This window comes from Mus musculus, chromosome 2 (genome assembly GCF_000001635.26).
Source record: "Mus musculus strain C57BL/6J chromosome 2, GRCm38.p6 C57BL/6J".
NCBI lineage: Eukaryota > Metazoa > Chordata > Mammalia > Rodentia > Muridae > Mus > Mus musculus.
The window spans coordinates 58,178,037-58,198,446 of record NC_000068.7 but is presented as its reverse complement, the minus strand read 5'-3'; the positions used below and the strand labels follow the sequence as shown (position 1 = coordinate 58,198,446).

At 39.8% G+C, this 20,410-nt stretch overlaps 1 protein-coding gene across 1 annotated transcript in view; it reads left to right on the top strand.

Annotated features, from left to right (window-relative positions):
• Positions 1-2,897: 2,897 nt before the first annotated feature.
• The window catches only part of Cytip (cytohesin 1 interacting protein), a 66,411-nt gene continuing 48,898 nt past the window's right edge, over positions 2,898-20,410 (top strand). The window contains exon 1 of the mRNA XM_006498012.4: positions 2,898-3,001. The gene's annotated coding sequence lies outside the window, so the exon portion shown is untranslated. The remainder of the gene's footprint in view (positions 3,002-20,410) is intronic.

Genomic DNA, 20,410 nt, shown 5'->3' with positions numbered 1-20,410 from the left:
TTCAATGTGTAGGCATGTCTATACTTCTCACTTTTATTAAAAATTGATGAGATCAATTCCAAGAATAACGTTTTTACAGCAGCCAGTCTCTTCCAAAGATGTCCTTTCCCCCTTCCTCCTAGATTGCTCTTGAGCTTTCTTTTTTTTCCTTTAAAACCAGAGAGAAGTGGTTTCAGCTGACACTCTCGGAGCTTTGGGGCCCATGGCTATTCCTCACCTTCCAATCCAGCTCCACAGCTTCAGTGTGTCAGTGGCGTTTCTGTAATGGGAGCAGACAGCATATCATCCAACTCCCGAGCTATTGGCCACCTTAGGGGAGATGAGCGACTGACAGTGACCATGGCATGAATATAGCCATTCTTTAATAACAGCAATGGATCGGCTTGTAACTTAATTTGTTTAATTGATTTTGTTGTCTTCATTAGCAGCTCTCTCTAATGAAAGCTCTCTTAAACTCCCATCTAGATGTCCAACTGAGGAGTCAAGCCAAATATAATCGATCACCTTGTCAGCCTCAGCAAGTGCTATATTGATGTGTTCAACAAAGTGTTAACAGTAGGTTGCTGAAGATACGAAGAAATGATATGATCTCAACACACAGAATATTGGGCACTCAGGTATCTGTCTAAATAAATGAAAACACAATAGGCATATTCAGCGAGTTGGGAAGGAAATAAGCAGAACATCTTTTCTGATGTTTTTCTTCTGCATTTTGTTTCCACTATTTCTGCATATATATTTATTTATTCATCATACAAGTTTGTGAGATGCAGTGTAGGAGTTTAGTGTATCTTTACAATGTTTAACGATCTGATTGGAATGACTCACGTGCTCATCGACTCCTGTTTTTTGTTTTGTTTTTTGGGGGTGGGGTACCATTCGGAATCCTTTCCATTAGCTATTTTGAATAAAGCAATTGGATATCATCAACTGGTTGCTCTACTGTGGTATCAAATATTCCAAGTTTCTCTGCCTGTCCAACTGAACCCCTCAACCCTTTACCCACTGACTCTGTCCCAGGCTTCTTCCAGGTTCCAGGTTCTAGCATCCACCATATTTTTGTATTTTTTAATTTTTTCTTGCTTTTTCTTTGTTTCTTCTTTCAGATCAGTTCAAACTTTTGTATATAAGAAAAATACACTTACCATCTATCTCTGGCTTATTTCCCCTAACACAATGTCCCCCAATTTCACCAGTGTTTTTGCAAATGACAGAGCTTTGTTCTAGTTATTATCAAATAGCATTCCATGGTGTGTACACACTGCACTTTGTCCATTCATTCATCTGTTGATGGCAACCATGGCTGCTTTGATTTCTTGGCTCCTTGGCCTGCTGATTTCATTTCCTTATTTTCTTTGGGGCTATACCCAGTAGTGCAGTTGCTGGGTCATGCAAGAGTACTATTTTTGGCTATTCTGAGGAAGTCCCACAATGTTTCCCACAATAGCTATACCAATTTACATTCCCATCGACAGTGTGGGAGAGTTCCCTTCTCCCCTCTTCCAGACTAGAATTTGTTTTAAAAAATCTTTTTGGTATGTCAGTTGAAATTGAATAATAGTAGTTTCTATGTTAACAAAGTGTGTGTGTGTGTGTGTGTGTGTGTGTGTGTGCGCGCGCATATGTGTTAAATGACAGATTGATATCTTACTCCTTGGTATGTTATACAGTCAAACAACAAGTGTTTATCAAGGAGAAAAGATCAAAATCTTTTTGGTATGTTAATTCAACTTGAATAATGATGGTTTCTATGTCAACAATCTCTCTCTTTCTTTGTGTGTGTGTGTGTTGTGTGTGTCTTAAAATGACAGATTGGTATTTTAGTTCCCTGGTATGTTATCCCGTCCAGCAAGTGTTTACCAGGGAGAAAGATCAGTTGTAAATGGTATTATATTTTCTTTTGACTTTTAAGATATGTATACGTTTCTATCAGAGACTTGCAGGAGCCTCTGTGGCTGTGCTTTGGATTCCCTGAATGGCAGAGAATTCTAGCCTTGTGTTGAGCAGTAGAAGCCAGCAGGGTGAATCCCTTTGGATTCATTAGAAAGTCATGTATCCTAAAAAGGCACCAACTCCCCTCTTTGCTCTGCTCCTCTTATATCACCATGTACCCTATGTGCAGTCCTGTGTCTGAGAAAGATTTAGACATGGTCTCAATCATTTTCTATATCTAGCTTGCCATTTTATAAGATAAAACTGCTGGGAAAGTCCCAAGGACAAAGGCCAGGCTTCACCAGCCATGTTGGCTCAACGAGTTCAATAAAAATATAGATGATTTTATAAACAGTTCAGCATAGCAACAGTGACCTTCATTGTCTCCTATAGCAATTCCACAAGCATTGAAAGAAACAAAGAGTATCCATTCTAAATAAACCTTTGTTTATTGCTTCTTGAAAGGAAGCACTTTGAATTTATAGTTCACAATTTCTGTAGCTGTAATAAGATTTATAGGCAAGTTAAATATTTTTTTCTCTTGTGCTTGCTCAGCGCTCAGCACATTAGGAACATTCTGAAGAATGGAGCATATTGCATGGAACAACTTGGCCAAAATAAAATGGAAATAAATGTAATAAGCAGTTGTAGCTTGGTACTAAGTGACTCACTCCGAAAAGCAAAATAACCAGGAGTTATGTGAAAGCCCCACAGGGGTCCATTTCACTTCAGCACTGCACACAGTAGGTGCTCAGTAAATACTAAGAAGTATGGAAACAATAGTGTGGCCTTTTTAACGATTTGGCTTGCCATCGTTATCTTAAGGGTGTATTCAAGTAACAGTTACCTCATGACTACTTAGCCTCATGAGTTAATGTTTACAAAGTGCTTTGAATTACTTAGAAAAAAAAGAGACTGTTTTTGTTGGCACTGTGGCATACTTGCCAAGGTACATAAATTCTTCCAGCTTCTGTCCTTCAGCTGCCAGGGCTGTGCCCTCCCTCCTTGCAAGGCTCAGCTCTGCCATTAGTCCAGTCGATTCTGCCTCCTCTAGCCTGCTTCAACACAGGTAGGGATGGGCTGGGAACGGAACAAACTTTGAACAGATATCTTTACAGACTCCAGGGAAAGTCTGGGAAAGTAACAATAGAGTCTGTTTTAATGCTTCTTAGAGCATTTCATGTCAAGAAGGGTTCAGGAACCTGGTCAGCCATGGGGGAAATTATGGGGCATCCGTTCGTCAAAGAGGCAGCATCAAACTCTATTCTAATGGGAGTAGAGAGGTGTATAGACAGTCTGGAGTACATGATGAAGTTAGGTTTATGGATTTTTAAGGGGATTATACACGTAGTTTGACTAGTGTCGGGCTATAGTCCTGTTATTAAGTACTCATAAGACAGATTTCCCTTAGATAGGTAAGACTTATATCTGTTATGATTTCTTTTCTTGTACTTTTTTTTTCTTTTTCATGTTCCATGATTGCAAACAGCAGTGTTCGGGTCCACATGCAGTCAGCGTATGCTGGGCTGGTTTCTAACCTGTTTGTCATTGTCTCCAAACACACTGTCATTAGGTTTAGGAATGTGGTGAATAAACAGGCAGACACTGGTCTGAAGAACACATGCTGTGGTTTCAGTGGAGAATGGGTGTCCACCAGAGTGAAACCAAGCAAGAGTTTTTAGTTTGCAGGTTACAGCAGATTAACTTTCAGCTAATCACACACAGTAAAGCTTTCAAAGTAATACAGTAACAGGCTGCAGATAAATCGAATGACTCCCGTGGAAGAGCTTGCTTTAAAGGTAGCAACAACGCCTATTTTTTGCACCAAAGTCACTTGTTTTCTAACGCACACCGTGAGGTTTTCTGTGTGGGTGGAAATTTTCCATAATACATATTTATACCATAGCTGCTGTCCATGTGGCACATTTGCTGTCTCAAAACTGTTTCTAGGGACTCAAAATGAATGTCATGTGGGCAAAACCCAACATGGTATTCTGTTAAAGCGATAGACCACAAAAAAATTGATGCTCGCTCTGCTTCAAAGAAAAACCCAGCTATGCGTGGCTATAACTGAATGCTGGGAAGTTAACTAGAAGCAGTGAATGCTGGGAAGTTAACTAGAAGCAGGGGTCTTTAGATTTTCAAACAAAAATTATAGACAGAAACTTCCTTCTATCTCGGATGCTTTCATTATATATCCAAAATGAAAAAAAAAAAAAAAACAAAAACGAGGATAATGCTCGGCTTTAGGTTTTCCAAAAGCTCATAGTCCACATGAAAGCAAGCCTTAAGGACAACACCTCTTTGGGAGGGGCTCCAGATACAAAATGCTTTCTTCCCTCTCCCCGTGGTTCACCAGTGAATGAATTTCCTTTTTGGATAGGGCTGTGAATTCACACATGAGGAATTGAATTATATATATATATATATGTGTGTGTGTGTGTGTGTGTGTGTAACTTTCAGTCCCTGTTTGGAAGAAATAGATGGCAGATCCTTTAAGTAAAATGAGGTGCTTAGAATGAGCTAGGGCCACACTGTGCTTCCTTTTCTGTCTGTAAGTGTCTCGTGGCCTTGCAGGGGGCTGTGAACTCCCATGAGTAGAGCAGGCAAGACCTCGCTTGCTCTGGCTTAGATAGCAGGGGATGTTCTTGCTGACATTTGCCAGCTACAGTCCTATGGTAAGTCTCAGTGTGAAAAGGGGGTATCGATTTTTAACCATGCATCATTCTAGCTGATTTGAGGTAGGGAAGAAAGGGAACACACTTTAACCAACTGTCATATATTAAAATAAATGAATTATTGCTTGGATTTCTTTCACTTGTGTGTTTAGGGAGGAAGGTTATTAGACCTTTGGGGTTTCTTTTCTAAATACTTTTGGACTTCTACACTTTGTTTGAAGATCTGTTTATATATATGAACACACACATATAGATAATAGCATAGGTCAGTGTATTTGCTGGTGGATTTATTTTCCATCAGGGGAATGCTGAACTTATGACATGTAGATACATTTTTACCACTATCAGAAACGTTTAATGAACCTGAGAGTGTAGCATCATTGCAAGGAGAAGGGCAAAGACAAGAGACAGGTCTAGAAAGTAGATACGAAGTCACGTTTAAACTGACTACATACTGGAAGTCAAACATGGCATTCTGATGATTTAGACAGCACAAGGCCATTAGTGGGAATTTACTGTGTGTATATGTGCACATGTACATGTGTGTGTGTGTAAATTGGACACTTCTTTACTGTGTGTATATTTGCACGTGTACATGTGTGTGTGTAAATTGGACACTTCTTGTCCTTTCAGCTCTGTATCATCTGCAAGGAACAGATAACTAAACATTTTAGTTGACAGACCATCACTTCTGTGGCTGCTAGTAGAACAAGTTGGTGAATTTCTGACTGAGGTGGTCAGAGCTCAGGCAGGAACGACTGACAATCAAGACACCAGCAAAAAGATGAGCTTTGAGCCAGACTCAAAGTATTCTCTTAAACCTTGTTGTGTCTGCATTACACTTTAGGGTTAGAGCACCAGGGGTCAGACCATTGTGTCCAGGGAGCCTTTGTTAAGTACTCTTTGGTGTCTTAGAAGAATGGCACAACACAGTGGATCTCATACTTTGATGCACATAGGCTCCAGGAGAGCATTTAAATAAGCATAGGCCTGAGATCTCTGTCCTGGTAATTCGGAGTCTTCAAATCTGAGTTGGAGGGTTTATGACTCAGAGAATATTTTGTAATGGTTACAGACATTAGAGAGAATGTGCCTCTTTTTCATTGTAGTCTCTCTCTGTCTCTCTGCCTCTGTCTCTGTCTCTGTCTTTCTCTCTCTGTGTGTGTGTGTATGTGTGTGTGTACACATGAACATACACGTGTGTCTGGATGTGCTTACATATATAGAAACACATGGAGGCAAAAGGTTTATGTGGGAATGTCTTTCTCAAGGACTTTTCCACTTAATTATTTTTGAGACAGGGTCTTGAACTGAATACGGAGCCTTTCATTTTGGATAGGCTTCCCTAGAGTCAGTGAGCTCTAGGGATCTACCTGTGTCTGTGCCCCGGCACTAGGGCTACAGTCCTGCCTTGCCACACCCAGATTTTATATAATTATTGGGATCACAACTCAGATCGTCATACTTGCGCAATGATTAACTTATACACTGAGCTCTCTTCCTAGGCTCTTCAGTTTAGTTTCGTTTGTCTGAGATTAGACTCTCCTTCTGTAGTATAGGCTGGTCTGCCCTTGCTGATCCTTCTGTTGCCAGAGAACTGGGATGATCTACCACACACTCAGTTAGACAGCCTTCCTTTGAAAGAAAGTTTTACAGGTTCTCTAGCCATCCAATGTTAGAGGAGGAATGTCAGGTGTACCCTGTATGGCAGGAAAATGTCATAGATAGGATGGTAACAATAACTAGGGGACTGGGTCTTAGGTCATGAGGGTCAAAGGTCAATGTGTGCTGGTAGGTCTTACACTGGACAGTGGATAAGGATAGCCCTGGGGATGTAGCTCACTGTTGGCATGCTTGCTCAGCACACTTGCCCTGGGTTAGATATACTACAAACCATGATTTAGATAGGAGGCAAATTTTCTCACCACTATGTAGGTTTTTCTCTAATAGTGAGTAACCGAGACAGGACCAGTAATTACAATTATAATTGATCCCACAATGGCGTGTCAGTCAATAGTTCAATTGATTTTCCTCGGGAAGATCATTATGAGAACCACTAAAAGAGAAGAAAGTGTAGTGCATCTGATTCTGTGATTTGTTCACACCTACCACTTACCAATAATGGCAGCGATGGATGGAGAGAAACGTGTAAAGTAAAGAAGAAGGTCCAGGGATCAAGTTAAGTACTATAGACATGCTTGCATGGTAGGGTCTATGGAGTCAGCTGGTCAGCTCCCAAGCAACCAGTCCCATGAACTCTCTGCAAATCGCAGCTCTAGAAATAAAACAAAATAAAACAAACAACACTGATACATCTCATGTTCTCTTCTTAAAGACAAAAATGGAATTGGGGGAACTCATATGACCTGATAAGAACATTAAGAAACTGATACGTGCAGAACCCGAAGGATAGTGGGGTGAAGGGCCATATTGTCACAGTTTCTCATCACTCAAGACTAATTTTTGGTCTTCTCTTCCACTCTCCATTTACTGCAACTTGGCATATTTGGTAATATTCAATATCTTAGCTTATGTTTTCCCATTGACCGAATAGTTCTTGAACTACTAGCTAGCTAGTTTAAGAAATTTTGCTTGAATTATTATTTTTTAGTTTCTTTCCCCACAAACAAAACTTTTAACTTAAATATAGTTCTCTTAGTATATTCTCATTTTCACAAAATCATTGAGTGTAATGAAGAAAGAAAAGGGATTCTACAGTAGCTGCCATTTTGAACCCCTGTCGTGTGCTGGGTTACAGTGCAGGAATGACCCCACTAGGAGGTACTGCTCTGGCAGTTTCTACATGAATTATGAAGTATCACACAGCTAGAAAATATTTAAGTATTTTAGATGAATAATTTTAATGTACCATTAATTTGCCGCAAATGATTTTTAGAGAACCCTAAAATATAATGAAAAGGCAGTACAATAGGAATTCTATCTAGGTTTGATGCTCTGTGTATAGTTTGCAGTGACTGATAAGCAAGACAGTCCCATTTCTCTTTGCCTCAGTTAACTTCATCAGTTAAAAACAAGTGTATGTAATTATGCCATGCTGTGTTCTTAAGTTTATAATATTTCTGAAAGCATTTGAAAATCTTGGTGGTGTTCTTCAACCACCTTGTGTTCCTACTCCTTACATCTTTCTAACCCAGGCCCATTGCCTGTTAGATGCAAAGCTATGGACTTCCTAGGTAGCACATTTCCTTATGTCAAACCCTGCCTTGAAAATTAGAAGCCTGCCTTAGGGCTGGACATCATTAGGGTTTGCCAGAGCTTTGCTGTTCTATGAGTCATATTATTGTACTCGTTTGAATGTGTTTGTACATTATATATATATATATATATATATATATATATATATATATATATATATATATATATTATTCCTCTCTACCTCAAATTAGAGTCAAAATTTAAATCCATTGCTCTCCTATTCTATAACCTGTTTTCACTCTTGTGACTCTGCGTTTCTGAGTCCTGTCATCGTCAAATCTTCATAGCTTGATCTTTGATTTAGAGTTTCTGCTTCATCTTGTTGTCTAAATGTCATGTTAATAGCCAAGGGACTAATTCCAGTCTTTCTTGTGATTCTTCAGCTCATGATGTTTCTACTTTTATTAATGAGTTTACTATATAGTCAACTTGCCAGGAGCACAGGTATTAGAAGTAACATTTTCTCTTCTAATCACTTAAACTTTGCCAAGTTTATCTTTTCTTTTGGCAGATCCTTGAGGTGTTGTCTTTCTATAGTAAACAGAAACACAACACAATTCAGTTTTATGAAAGTTTCAATCTCAGCCCATTTAAAGGTATCCACTCCAAAACTGTGAGTCAAACACAAGCTTTTGGGTGGAAGATAGTGGTGTGTACACAGTCTGGGATACAGCGTGTGATTAGCTCAGGGCTCTCCTTTCCAAGTCTTTTTCTTTCCTTAGAGATGTGAAGGAGGATTGCCCAGGCTATTTTAGGTGCATATATGGAAGCTAGTACTGGCTCTTTTTCTTACAGGTTTGAGAATGCTTTTCTTATTGGCTCAGTGGTGAGAGGTTTGCCCTTGGGAGCAGATGGAAAACTTGAGCAGCACTTCCTTCCTGTCTCCACCCAGGCTGTCTTTCCCCCACCCCCTTCTCAGTCTTCTTTAAGACTTGACTGAAAACGAGAAGGGCAGATTTGGGGTGGGAGTTGAGAGCAGAAGAGCCATTGCCCTGGCTGCCTTGCTCTGGGTATTCTCATCTGTCCGTTATTTTAATCCTGATGTCACGACTCCATGTGCCCAAGTGCATTTATGAACCGATGTTGAGTGATGTAAAATTGAATCTTTCTGATGTTTATAAGACACTGTCAAGAGAACAACAATGCAGATAAATATCGGTGTGCACATCTATACTTATAGCATGTGTAGACAGAACCAGGAGGATTTAAATGTTGAGCCGTGCCTGGGCTATATAGTAAGAACCTGTTCCTAAAAAAAAAAAAAAAAAAAAAAAAAAAAAAGGAAAAAGTCAGTTACAAGTTGAAATCTATTCTGAGAACCCATAGAACTCAATAGTGAGAATACAATTTGGTATTCAAGAGGATGAAAAACACATCCCCCAAGAAGAGATTAATAGAAAACACTCAATATTTCACAATTGCCTTTAAACCCTTCACCCTCCCACACACACGGAGGTACAATCCCCAAACACTGACCCAAAACATCTTCAGGCAGTGAATTAGAGCAACAGAAACCTTTATTGACTCCTGGTGGCCATTCAGAATAGCACAGCTACATTGGAGGAGTCTAGCAGCTTCTTGCTAAACTAGATACAGTCTTAGCATAAAATCCAACAACTTGTTACTTGCTGTGTTTTAAATCAGTTGAAAGTCATGCCCTCCACACACTTGCACAAGTATGCACACATGCATATGTTTGAGGAGTTTGGTTCAGAAGTGGAAAACACTGAAGAGAGTACAGTAACCTTCAGCAAGTGAATGAATAGACAAATGATGATAGACATATTTTATTTAGAGATAAAGTGAACAGCTATTTTTATTGGGTAGGAAAAATACGGGGGAAGACTTAACAGCATATTACTAGATGAAATGAGACAATATGAAAAGGTTTTGCACACACACACAAACACACACACACAGAGCAATATGACATTGTGATAGAGGCAATACTAGGGTACAGTAAAGGTTAGGGCTTAGGCAGGATGCAAAAATCAATGAGATGGAACCTAGGACTTTTAGAGTAGTGAAACCATTTTGTGCAATGCTACAATGCTGATTGTCCATAATTATGAATTTGTCAAAGCCATAGAATGTGGAACAGCAAGTGTGAATGTATGGTAGTATGAACTCTGGACTTGGAGTGATGATAGCGTGTCCTACACCACTGTGAGGCAGGATGCTGGTAATGGGGGAGGCTGCCCACCAATGGTGACTGAACACATGGGAACTCTCTCAACTTTTCACTCACTACCTTCTTGCAAGTCTAAGTCTGACTTAAAAATTAAATATATTAAAACTTATCTGATATAAATAATACTATTATAGTTATCCAGACAGAGCAGACTCCATCATTTGGGACAGAATGATGTTATAGAACTCCACTCCTTGGACAGAGGTTGACTATAATAGCATAGGCGTTATTTGATTGATCCTCTACTTGCTGCAAATATTTTATTTACTTTTTTGTTTGTTGGAGATGGTGTCCCAGTGTGTAGACCGCACTGGCGTTTCACTCATAGAGAGCCATCATCCTCTGCCCTCTGAGTGCTGGAAATAGGAATGGCCACCACTACATACAGCTCTGACTGTGTTTCATTCTGAGGTGACTGGGCAGGAGCTCAGAAGGTGCAGAGAGCCCTTCCCTTCCCGGAAACCTGATCCTAGACAGAAAGCACACTGTACCTTCCATGTTACCAAGAACTGTACATTACATTTAACCGTTCTGAGTGATGCAATTCTACAATGACTGTTACACAGAAAAAAAAAAAAAAGGTAGTCCCTGCAATTCCATTTTCTTAGAAAACGTCTGTGTTCATAACTCGAGTTGGCTTTTAAAGTAGGTTAGGAGAACCAGAAACCACCAGAAGTTGAAGCTGGCAAGTTAGACAGAGTGAGGGTAGGATCATGTGTATTTTGCAAATTGTTTATAGCAAACACAGAGATAACCACGGGACGTAGGACTTAATTCAGATAAAGTTGGGAGAAGAAAGAAACGGGGTAGTAAATGAGTTAGAGAAGAAAGGTCAGATTGCCATGCATGGTGAGAGGTGCAGCAGGCGATCACACATCTGAAGCCAAAACAGAGCTAGGCAGGTGCTTAGAGTAAATAAACTCCACAGAATATTGGCTAGCTACTCAAAGCAGGGCAGCACACAGCATGACTGCAGAAATGACCAGCACACAGCTTGACTGCAGGAATGACCAGCACTTCTCTATGTGGGGAGTATGTTGAGAAAAGACAGAGTGCTCTTCAGACAGTTCAGTTCTCAGACAAACAGGTTTTAATAGATTATATCAATTTTCAACTTTGTCTCTGAAATACTCTAGATCAGATATTTTTAAAAGAATGAGTCTTGGGATTCAGTCTAGCATTTTCTCTCTGTTTTTGCCACTGACAAACTTTCTCATTTATGTTAAATTATAAATTTGGGGCTGGGGTAAACAGCAAAAGCAAATGTAATTTGTCTGTTTGCTCTTGCCTTACTTACCATCGTCTAGATGTCTGGAAGTTTTCAGCTTTACTACCTGTTGGACTTTCTAAAGCATCTCACAGGACTGGGAGAGCCTCGTATTTCATTCAAACCTTTCCTTCCCCAGGGGCATGAACACTCTCTCCTCTGCTTGCCTACAGGCAATGCTCCACACCCAGGAGAGTTTATGGTCTTTATTTTTTCTTTCACCTGCTTATCTGGTCTCAGCAAAGCTTCCCAGAGTCAGGACCTTATATACATGTCCTCATTAAAACACATCCACAGTCAATACACTGAAGTTTCTATCTTTGGCTTCTACTTAACTTTTCAAATTACTCTGGTGCACAATCCTGTTCCTTTATAAGAACCTATTTGCCACCACTCAAAAGCACAAAGACCAACAGTGAGTGAAGACTTAAATAGTTCACATGGGCTAGGCAGTGGTGGCGCACGCCTTTAATCTCAGCACTTGGGAGGCAGAGGCAGGTGGATTTCTGAGTTCAAGGCCAGCCTGGTCTACACAGTGAGTTCCAGGACAGCCAGGGCTACACAGAGAAACCCTGTCTCAAAACACCAAAACAAACAAACAAACAAACAAAAAATTAGTTCACATGGAGAAGAATGGTGTTTTCTTTCATTTTCTTTTTTAGAAGACATGAGTACATTTCTGAAAATTAAAACAAATAGGTATTTACACCTAATTGACTTTTCAGGAACAAAGTATTTACATTTTATTTTCCATCGAGTCATCGCTGAATTATTTTCATAGAAAGAACATTTTCTTTCCACTCAGGCGCAGGAGACTGTGTTGGGTCCCCCACTCAGGATGAGGAGTTGGTCTATGCAAACAAGCTGTCATTGAGTCTTGGGGCATTAATCATCACAGCACAGACATTGCTCTGCTTCGCTGTGCTAAGCCAAAAAGGAGATGCCTGTGGCTTCACACTCCTCCACGCTCATCTTCTCCCATCTCTTCCTTCTCTCTGAAGGCAGTTTTGGCTGCCACCATAAAATTATCACCAATGCCAAATTTTCAAATGTAAATGGTGTTATGTTTATTTCTGGGAACTTCACATCCCTCACAGTGGTCATTGGGGCATATTTCTACTGGAATTTTGGTTTTAGTTTTGTAGGTATCAAAGTTACTGTCAGAATTAAACAATGCTCATCAAAACTGAAATATGATTAGGTGGACTCGGTTGTTCCTGGAGCCATGAAGGGTTCACAAGTCTGGAGCTGTATCAGCCTCACGTATTCTCTTACCATGTCTTCTATCTGTGTTTTACCTTTTGGTGATTCATGCTGCCGTTAATTTCTGATGTGTACACTGCCATCATTGGTTCTAGCTCTAGCATTCATATATTCATTTAGCAGAGAAGATCAGAGGACTTGAGAGCTAGGGAGAACAAGCAACCATTTGTGGTCACTCTGTTTACAGAGAGCTAAGAATGAAAACCAAGGAAGAGATTTTTGACCCTCAAATAAATAGAATACTAGTGTAAATAGATAGTCAGAGAGCCAACCTATCATGGCAGGAAAACCGTCTGTGCTATGACAATGTAGCATATAAGAAGGTCACTTGAAGGTGGCTTTTGGAAAGAGTAGTCAGGGAACATTCCTTGGAGCAGTTACCTAGAACCAAAAAGAGAAGAATTTAAAACTAAGAGGCATTCTGCTTCTAGGCTCTCCTTTAGTGGTATACGCTGGGATTCCAGAAACTCCCAGATCACAGAACAGATATCCCCCAAAGCAGCCAGGCCATATTTTTGTCAAACACTGGAGAAAGGAACACCTTAAATTTCTATTATCTTGCTGACAATGTGCAGCATTTACAGTCCCCTGGCTGCAGAAAGCTTGCATGATGAGGTGAAGTTAGGACAGGACTTTGGTTATCTCTTGTCACAGAAAAGAAGAGGCACTGTAACATCCCAGTGAACTGAGAGCCTAAAAACTCAAGAGGTGTTTAACCACAATGTAGGCCATGGGGCCTTTATTTCTTGGTTTACTGAAGTGATGCCACACTCAGCGGCCTTCTAGTTGAAGTTGCCTTGAACTGATGACCTATGATTAAATGGTACTTCAAGGATATCAAGGTAGTTGCCTCTCTGTTTCCTGCCGTGTTTTTTTTCTTCCAAATGAGAGGAAAATGACTGGGAAGCCTGGGGTTGATGGTGTATCATACAAATTCTAGGAACAATTTATCTACTGATGAAATTAACTGCTTTCCAAGTATCCCAGGATCCTTGTAGGTGATTTCCCCCCTTCAATAACTTTATATAGAGCTAATTAAGGACTCTTCAAGCCCCTATGCAATCATTCCCCTGTGTCATTGAGAATGTTGAGTGTGTGATTTGCTTGGCCCTCTCCATAGTTGTTATAATTCCCACACACATTCATTTATATTCACTACACAGAGACAGACCAGGGAGATTTTGTTATTAGTAAATCTCTTCGTTTATTTAATATCACCTCCATTTTATACCAAAGGGGGTTTCAGTGGCTAAGCTAATGAAATTCAGAAAGCAATCCCTTGACCACACTCTGCACAATTCCCCTGTCCTCTAGAAAGTTCTCACATGAAAACATTCATTGTTACAGTAATTATGTTACAGCTGAGGAGTTGGTATTGGTTAGAGAATGAAGCAGAGATATATTTGCATGAGATGAAACACTTGGGTCACCAAGCACAAAGTCAAGCCAAGCCACTCCGAGAGGACCAAAATAACACTGCATGTGTTTCTAAGTTACAAGGGTAGGTTACATCAAACAGGAAACAACAGGAGAAGCCGGAGTCACAAAGGAACTTCACTCTTTGAGTACAAGCAGTGCTGTGATGCTACTGACCTGAAATAATGAAACTCAAGTGGCCTTCAGTGATGCAGTTACCATGGTTTCATTCTCATATTGGGGAATGTCCTGGGTAACTCCACTGTTTTCCTCTCCCTTAAACTCCAACATGCCATATTTCTAGATAGGACATTGTTTTGTTTATCTTTAAACAAAATTTATAAGAAGCAGAAGATACTTTGGGTAAGAAAATAAACGGCCCCACTCTGTTTTATAAGTGACCTTTCCCACTCTATAGAATTTGACTGGGGAAAACTACATGTAAAAAGAAATGAGAAGATCTGTGCTCTTTTGACACACTTGAAACTACTGTGTTTTTTTTTAAACTTGGGGAAAGGTAAGTGTTAGGCACACGGCTATTGTAAGCACAGATCTCCTTGGTCTGTGGTTGACCAGTCATCTGTAATACGCAGACAACTTTGTCACACCCAATGAAAACAGTGAAGAAAGGGAAGCAAGCTGGGGAAGTGGGATGGGTGGCTAAGTGTACTGCTCACAGTGGTCTTTTGGCATTTGGAAAATGCAGAAGTTAGCATATTGCTTTCAAAACCATAATTTGTCTCCCTTTGCAAGGACACCTGTGAATGCTTTGGGTTTTTATGTCTTTGATCTAAGGATGCAAAAGGATGCCTTTCTTCCTAAACCAAGTCCATATCATGCCAATAATCTGTACCTCTGGGTTACTTGAGTATTTCTAGTAAAATGTATTGTGTGCTTATTATTGTCTCAAGTATTTCTATAATAATTTAAATTAAATAATACCGGGAAATGTTATTATTTTTATACAGATGTAAATATGGAGGCATACAGAAACAGTATCTCCATTGCATGCTGCCCTAATAGAGAACTTATAGCATTATTCAGTCTTTTCCTTTATCTCACCTCTGTTTATCTCAGTGTCCATGTATCATTTACATTTATTTCTGCTTATGGCTTTCTCAAGGCACTTAAGTTATTTCTTGCCATCTAATAGTCATTTGTAAATATGCCTATCTCCTTGAATTGACCTTAAGTTGTTTGAAGTCTAGAAGATATATATATATATATACACACGCTTCTAGTAATTGTGCTTAGTAAGAAATGAGCTCAAGGCTTAATGGCTTACATAACCAACCATATTCATTTTGTCCACAGATCTGTTTAGCCTGGGCTCAGTGAACATACATTATCTTCACTAAGGAATAGTTGAGGTGGCTCAGAGTCCAAGGCTGCCATTATATAACAGCTCTATTGCTCACATGGTGTACTTGATCTTGTTCTCAGTTAGTACCTCAGGAAGTGCTATGGCTGGTATCTAAATGCTGTATTTCTGTTGAGTACCTAGTTTCATCAGAACACAGTGATTGACATGCAAAGATGTCAGAAAGAAACTTTCTATAGTTTGCCTGTAAATCTTACAATGCTTCGTTACTGTGGGCTTAGCCAGATTTCAGTGGAGAGAATGTCTCAAACCCTACCACATTAGGATGGCAAGAAGAATGGGATATAATGATGGCACTATCTTTGAAATATGTCTTATGACCAAGTAGGCTTTCATCTCAGGCTCATTTCTCCATGCTTTAGACTTTCATTTTTCAGTTTTATCAACAGTACATTTCAATTAATGTCTAGGGAATATAACTATCGAATACAATTTTAAAGGAGGCACCTTTCTGTACTGAGCTGGCTTAAAACAGAAGATGTGTAGCTCTTACAAAAAGCCCTGAGCAGAGTCTAAGATCCCATTAGCGACAACTGGTGGTGCTTGCCAGGAAAGGCACATATAGTTATGTTTTCATCTCAAGACTTCTTGGGGTAATAAAAGGATGTGCTAGATTGAACTTGTAAAGAACACACACCTTTGGAATCTCAATCCATGAGAACATCTATAACCCTTCATACAGAAGCATTCTTAAACTGCCCAGTGCCATCTGATGTTTGAAAGTCTTTATATCAGCAGGAACAGAAAAAGTAGAAAAGATGAACACTAAAAGTGAACATTAGTTTGTGTCGACATTAAAATTGACCTTACTTATCATAGATGCCTCCCAGAGTAGATCATGAAGAACTGCTATCACTCTTGGTCTTCTCACATCAAGAGTAGCTCTCCAATACCAGGTGAGGCTTCCCATTAAAGAGCATCTCCTGGACCAGACTTGCAGCATCAGTTGAGAGTAGGGAAAGTACACAGGTAGATGAAATGGCATAGTCACATACCTATTCCAGTATTCATTTCTGTTTTAGCTTACCTTGTCTTTCTTATCCTTCTGACTTCTTGGCTAAGTTCTTCATCCTCTGTCTCATTGGATCTCCCAGCCTATGCCAATTTTCTCTGCTTTCAGAGATGTTGATACAGTTACATCCTATCACTTAAAATGATAACCTGCACATCAGCCTGGCCCCTGAAAATCTCCCTGCCCACACTTTGTGTGTGTGTGTGTGTGTGTGTGTGTGTGTGTGTGTGTGTGTGTGTGTGTGTAAAACACCATCTCTCTTCCTTCTTAGGAGTCTTAATTTGAACATGTAAACTCCATGGGCTGTTCTCACGTTTCTATTCTGGCTTAAGTTGAGTTAAGACTAGCAATCGGTAAGTACCTGTAATAAGGACTTGAGTCAGATATAAAGCTGAAAAAGAACTTAATATGCTCATGCTTAACTATATTTGGAAAACATCTGTCAGATCAACAAAGACAATGTCATTTTTTTACTTTCCAATGGCTAGGTGTGTGCACACTACAGCCAGGGGTCTGTTTCCTGGTTACTTGTAGGAGAGGTCTGTCATGCAGCATATATTAGTTCTTCACTCAGATGGATTGTCAGAGTACATTTTTCTCCTGGACTTTGTGGCTCTTTTTCTGTTTTGAAGCATTATCTTTGAATACATCTTAAAGGTAAATTTTGCATACACATCCATCCTTCTTTACCTTGTTCCTTCATGGATAATATTCAGCAGTCGAGTATGACTTCATGGTAGTCACTGGAAATTTCTTCAGACACAAAGAAGCAGCAGCTCAAAAGTGAGTGTCGTGACATCATAATGCCATGAGAAGCTTTGAATCTTTGAGTCCAATTCTTCTATGGGAAAATTGATCCAAAGAGCTGTTTGGATTCTCAGTTCTCTAGCAGAGTTCAAGTTGTGGCTTTAAGAATGATTAATTTTGCAAAGCTACAAGACCTTGGTACTTATTGTCTTTTTCACTGTCAATAGCTTCAGTAGGGTAAGAGGAAAAGAAAATTAAATTTCCCAGTGTGGCAAGGTTTTGTGGTTTTAGTTTCTAGCTCTTGGAGCTGAATCTTGTTTGCTGGAGTTTTGCTGTGATGCTGGTAATGAAATTGAGGTCAGGCAGCAGAGAAAAATATTCAGACTCACTGTCATTGTCATTGCTGATGACATCATCTTCCTGGTCTCTGATGATGAGTCAGGAATGTCGAGTTCTCTTACTGCTCCTTAATCACCAACATCACAAAGTCCTAACTCCCCATTGCTAATGTTTTGGAGGCCCTGCTCACTGCTACTCTTAACAGCCTACCACTGTTGTAATTCAAGTGCTTATCACCCATTTTCAATGTTATATAGCAGACGTTGAGTTGCCTTCAGCATCCCCTCCTTGCTATAGATCAACAACCAAATCAGTTTCCCGAAAATAGTTAATTTCTACTAAAAAAAAGTAATTTTTACTTTTATAATATAATCAAGTCCAAAGTTTCTAGTATCTATCTATCTATCTATCTATCTATCTATCTATCTATCTATCTATCTATCTATCTATCTATCTATCATCTATCTATCGGTAGAGGTAGAGATATGGGCCTCACCCAGAATCCTCAGTAAGGTGCTTGGTTGTTATCATGCACACACTGCACTCAGCAAACACCAAGTTGCTTTTGTTTCTGGTCCTTCCATTAGGTTCTCTCCTCTTGTCAGCTCCCCTGACAGTACTAACCTGGGGTACTGTTTCTCACTGTTAAAACTGTCCTTCTCTTTCAAAGACAACTTCTGTCCCTCTCTGGAGGTGAACGTCACTTCTCTGCTAGAGCCTTTCATAGAAATTCTTTTGTCCTCCTCCTGCTCCTTCGAAGTGGAGATCAGAGATGTTTTCCAAGATGGGCTCACGCAGGGCAGAGCTGAAGCTTCTACCATCCTTAGTGTCACTTTCCTAGAGTCAGAGGCAAGTCGTTGGCCTTAGCTCAGCGGAGCTCTTTAGAACTGGAGCTTTCAGATTCTTCTTGAGAAGAGCTTAGGTCGGATAGAGCAAATGCAGTACAAATGTATGGTTGGATTGCTATCCAATTACTCAAATTATATTTTTTTAAAAAGAAAATACCCTCAAAATGTGATTTCATAAAGGCCTTTTAAAACATAGCATACTATGAACATAGGTCATGGGGATCACATGATGAGCACGTTTACCTACTGAGCCATGATGCTGGCCCATAACTAATCACCTAATGATTTAAACCCAAATTATGTAAGTGGTGTCAATAATTGTTTATACAATGCATCAGCATGGAAAGTCTTTAAAACTTCTGGAATATACCACCTTACCTTTTTATTTTACTGTTGTGTTTCTACTGAGCTCTGCTGTTTATTTATGAGAAGAGGAACCCACAGTGTTTGTACCACTCTTCAGCTACACTAAGAAGGTCTGATAGACGAGTAAGCTAGTCCAAGATGCAGTGCTATTAAGAATTGTTCATTAAAACCATCAAGATGTTCTTATTTTTTTTAAAGAAAAGCTTTTAGTCGTATCTTTTTTTCAGATCGTTCCTCTACTAAAGGGTGTAGATTTCAGAGCTGTCTCTCCTTGTAGGTTGAAACTGTCTTTCAGTTTCCTGCTTCAGTTTTGAATGGTGTACCATTTTCCCAGCAGTACCTTTGAGTATTTCATAATGTTTTGGGTAATACTATTTATAACAGCCCTGCTATTTGGCCTCTACCAAGTATGTAGCTAGTGTATTGGGCACAGCTCTTCCTTTGAAGCTGGTGGGAGCTCTGTATGCACAGATGAAACATACAGCAAGGGGGCAGGGTGTGTCTACTTTCCCCATCTACTGGACTCTTTCATCACCGTGGAAAAAAAGTGTTCCACCCTTCTGTAGATAAGAATCATTTTTTTGTACATTTCCTATATTTAACACTGAGACAAAATGCAGCAAAGCAACAACAGCCCTTCTCACCACATCCATGCAGATAAGCAAGTCAGGCAATTAGGACAGCTTGGTTAAACATTGTGACTGGAAAACTGATAGATTTTGATAGTGTTTTCTAGCATGTTCTTGATGGTAAATGGAAGAAGACAGATTAAGGCAATTTCCTTTGCTCCTCCATCCCTCTTAAAGAAGGAGGAGAGACTGTATTTCACATTGCCCACTTTCTTGGTGCTTTGCTTGTTAGGGCTTGAGAGATGGGGGAGCAGCTCAGCCACACTGCTTAGTTCTTCTGTTTGGTCACTGGATGCTCTTCAGTCTTCTTCCTCTAATGTCTTGTTTAACTATGTGGAGTTTCTGATGCTCTATAAGTTCCCTGGGAAGTCCTCGTCAAGGCTGAATGGACTTCTCTTCAGCAAAGCACCATCTTACCTTACCTGGTTGCTCACCATTACTGTAAGTTTGTCCTTGTCTAGATTCTGAGGGTTCACCTTCTCTAAAACCATGTGTAGCTGAAGCCCCTGTGACAATCTGACCACTTTGGACATGAGACATGAGACATGAGACAGGCTAAAGGGACTGAAGTTTTCACACTAAAATTCTCCTACGTGCTCTAAACTTACTGGGCAAAGTTGCATTTTCCAAATCCAGATCAGCTCCAGTTGCTCTGTTTAAGAAACTCAATAATCTGCAGCTAGGCAGTGGTGGTGCTTGCCTATAATCTCAGATCACAGAGGCAGAGGCAAGTGGATCTATGAGTGTAAGGCCAGGCATCTACAGAGCGAGTTCTAGGTCAGGAAAGGTTACACAGAAAATCCAAAATAAGCAATTAATTAATTAATTATTAATCTGGAAGGGACATCTAAAACCAGAGTTTTTGTTTTGTTTTGCTTTCATTTTGTTGTTGTTGTTGTTGTAGTTTTACTATAATAGGCTGCCATCAAGTATGGTAGCAAACACCAGAAATTCCAGCACTCAGAGCAGACGCAGAAGAATCATCACAGGCCAAAAATTAAAAACAAACCAATAAAACAAACAAACAAAGAAACAAACAACATGAACTCTGAGAAGGTTAGTCATCCAACGTAAGCTGCAGAGGACTGACCACTGGGGACAGACAGGAAGTGGCTTCTGAATATT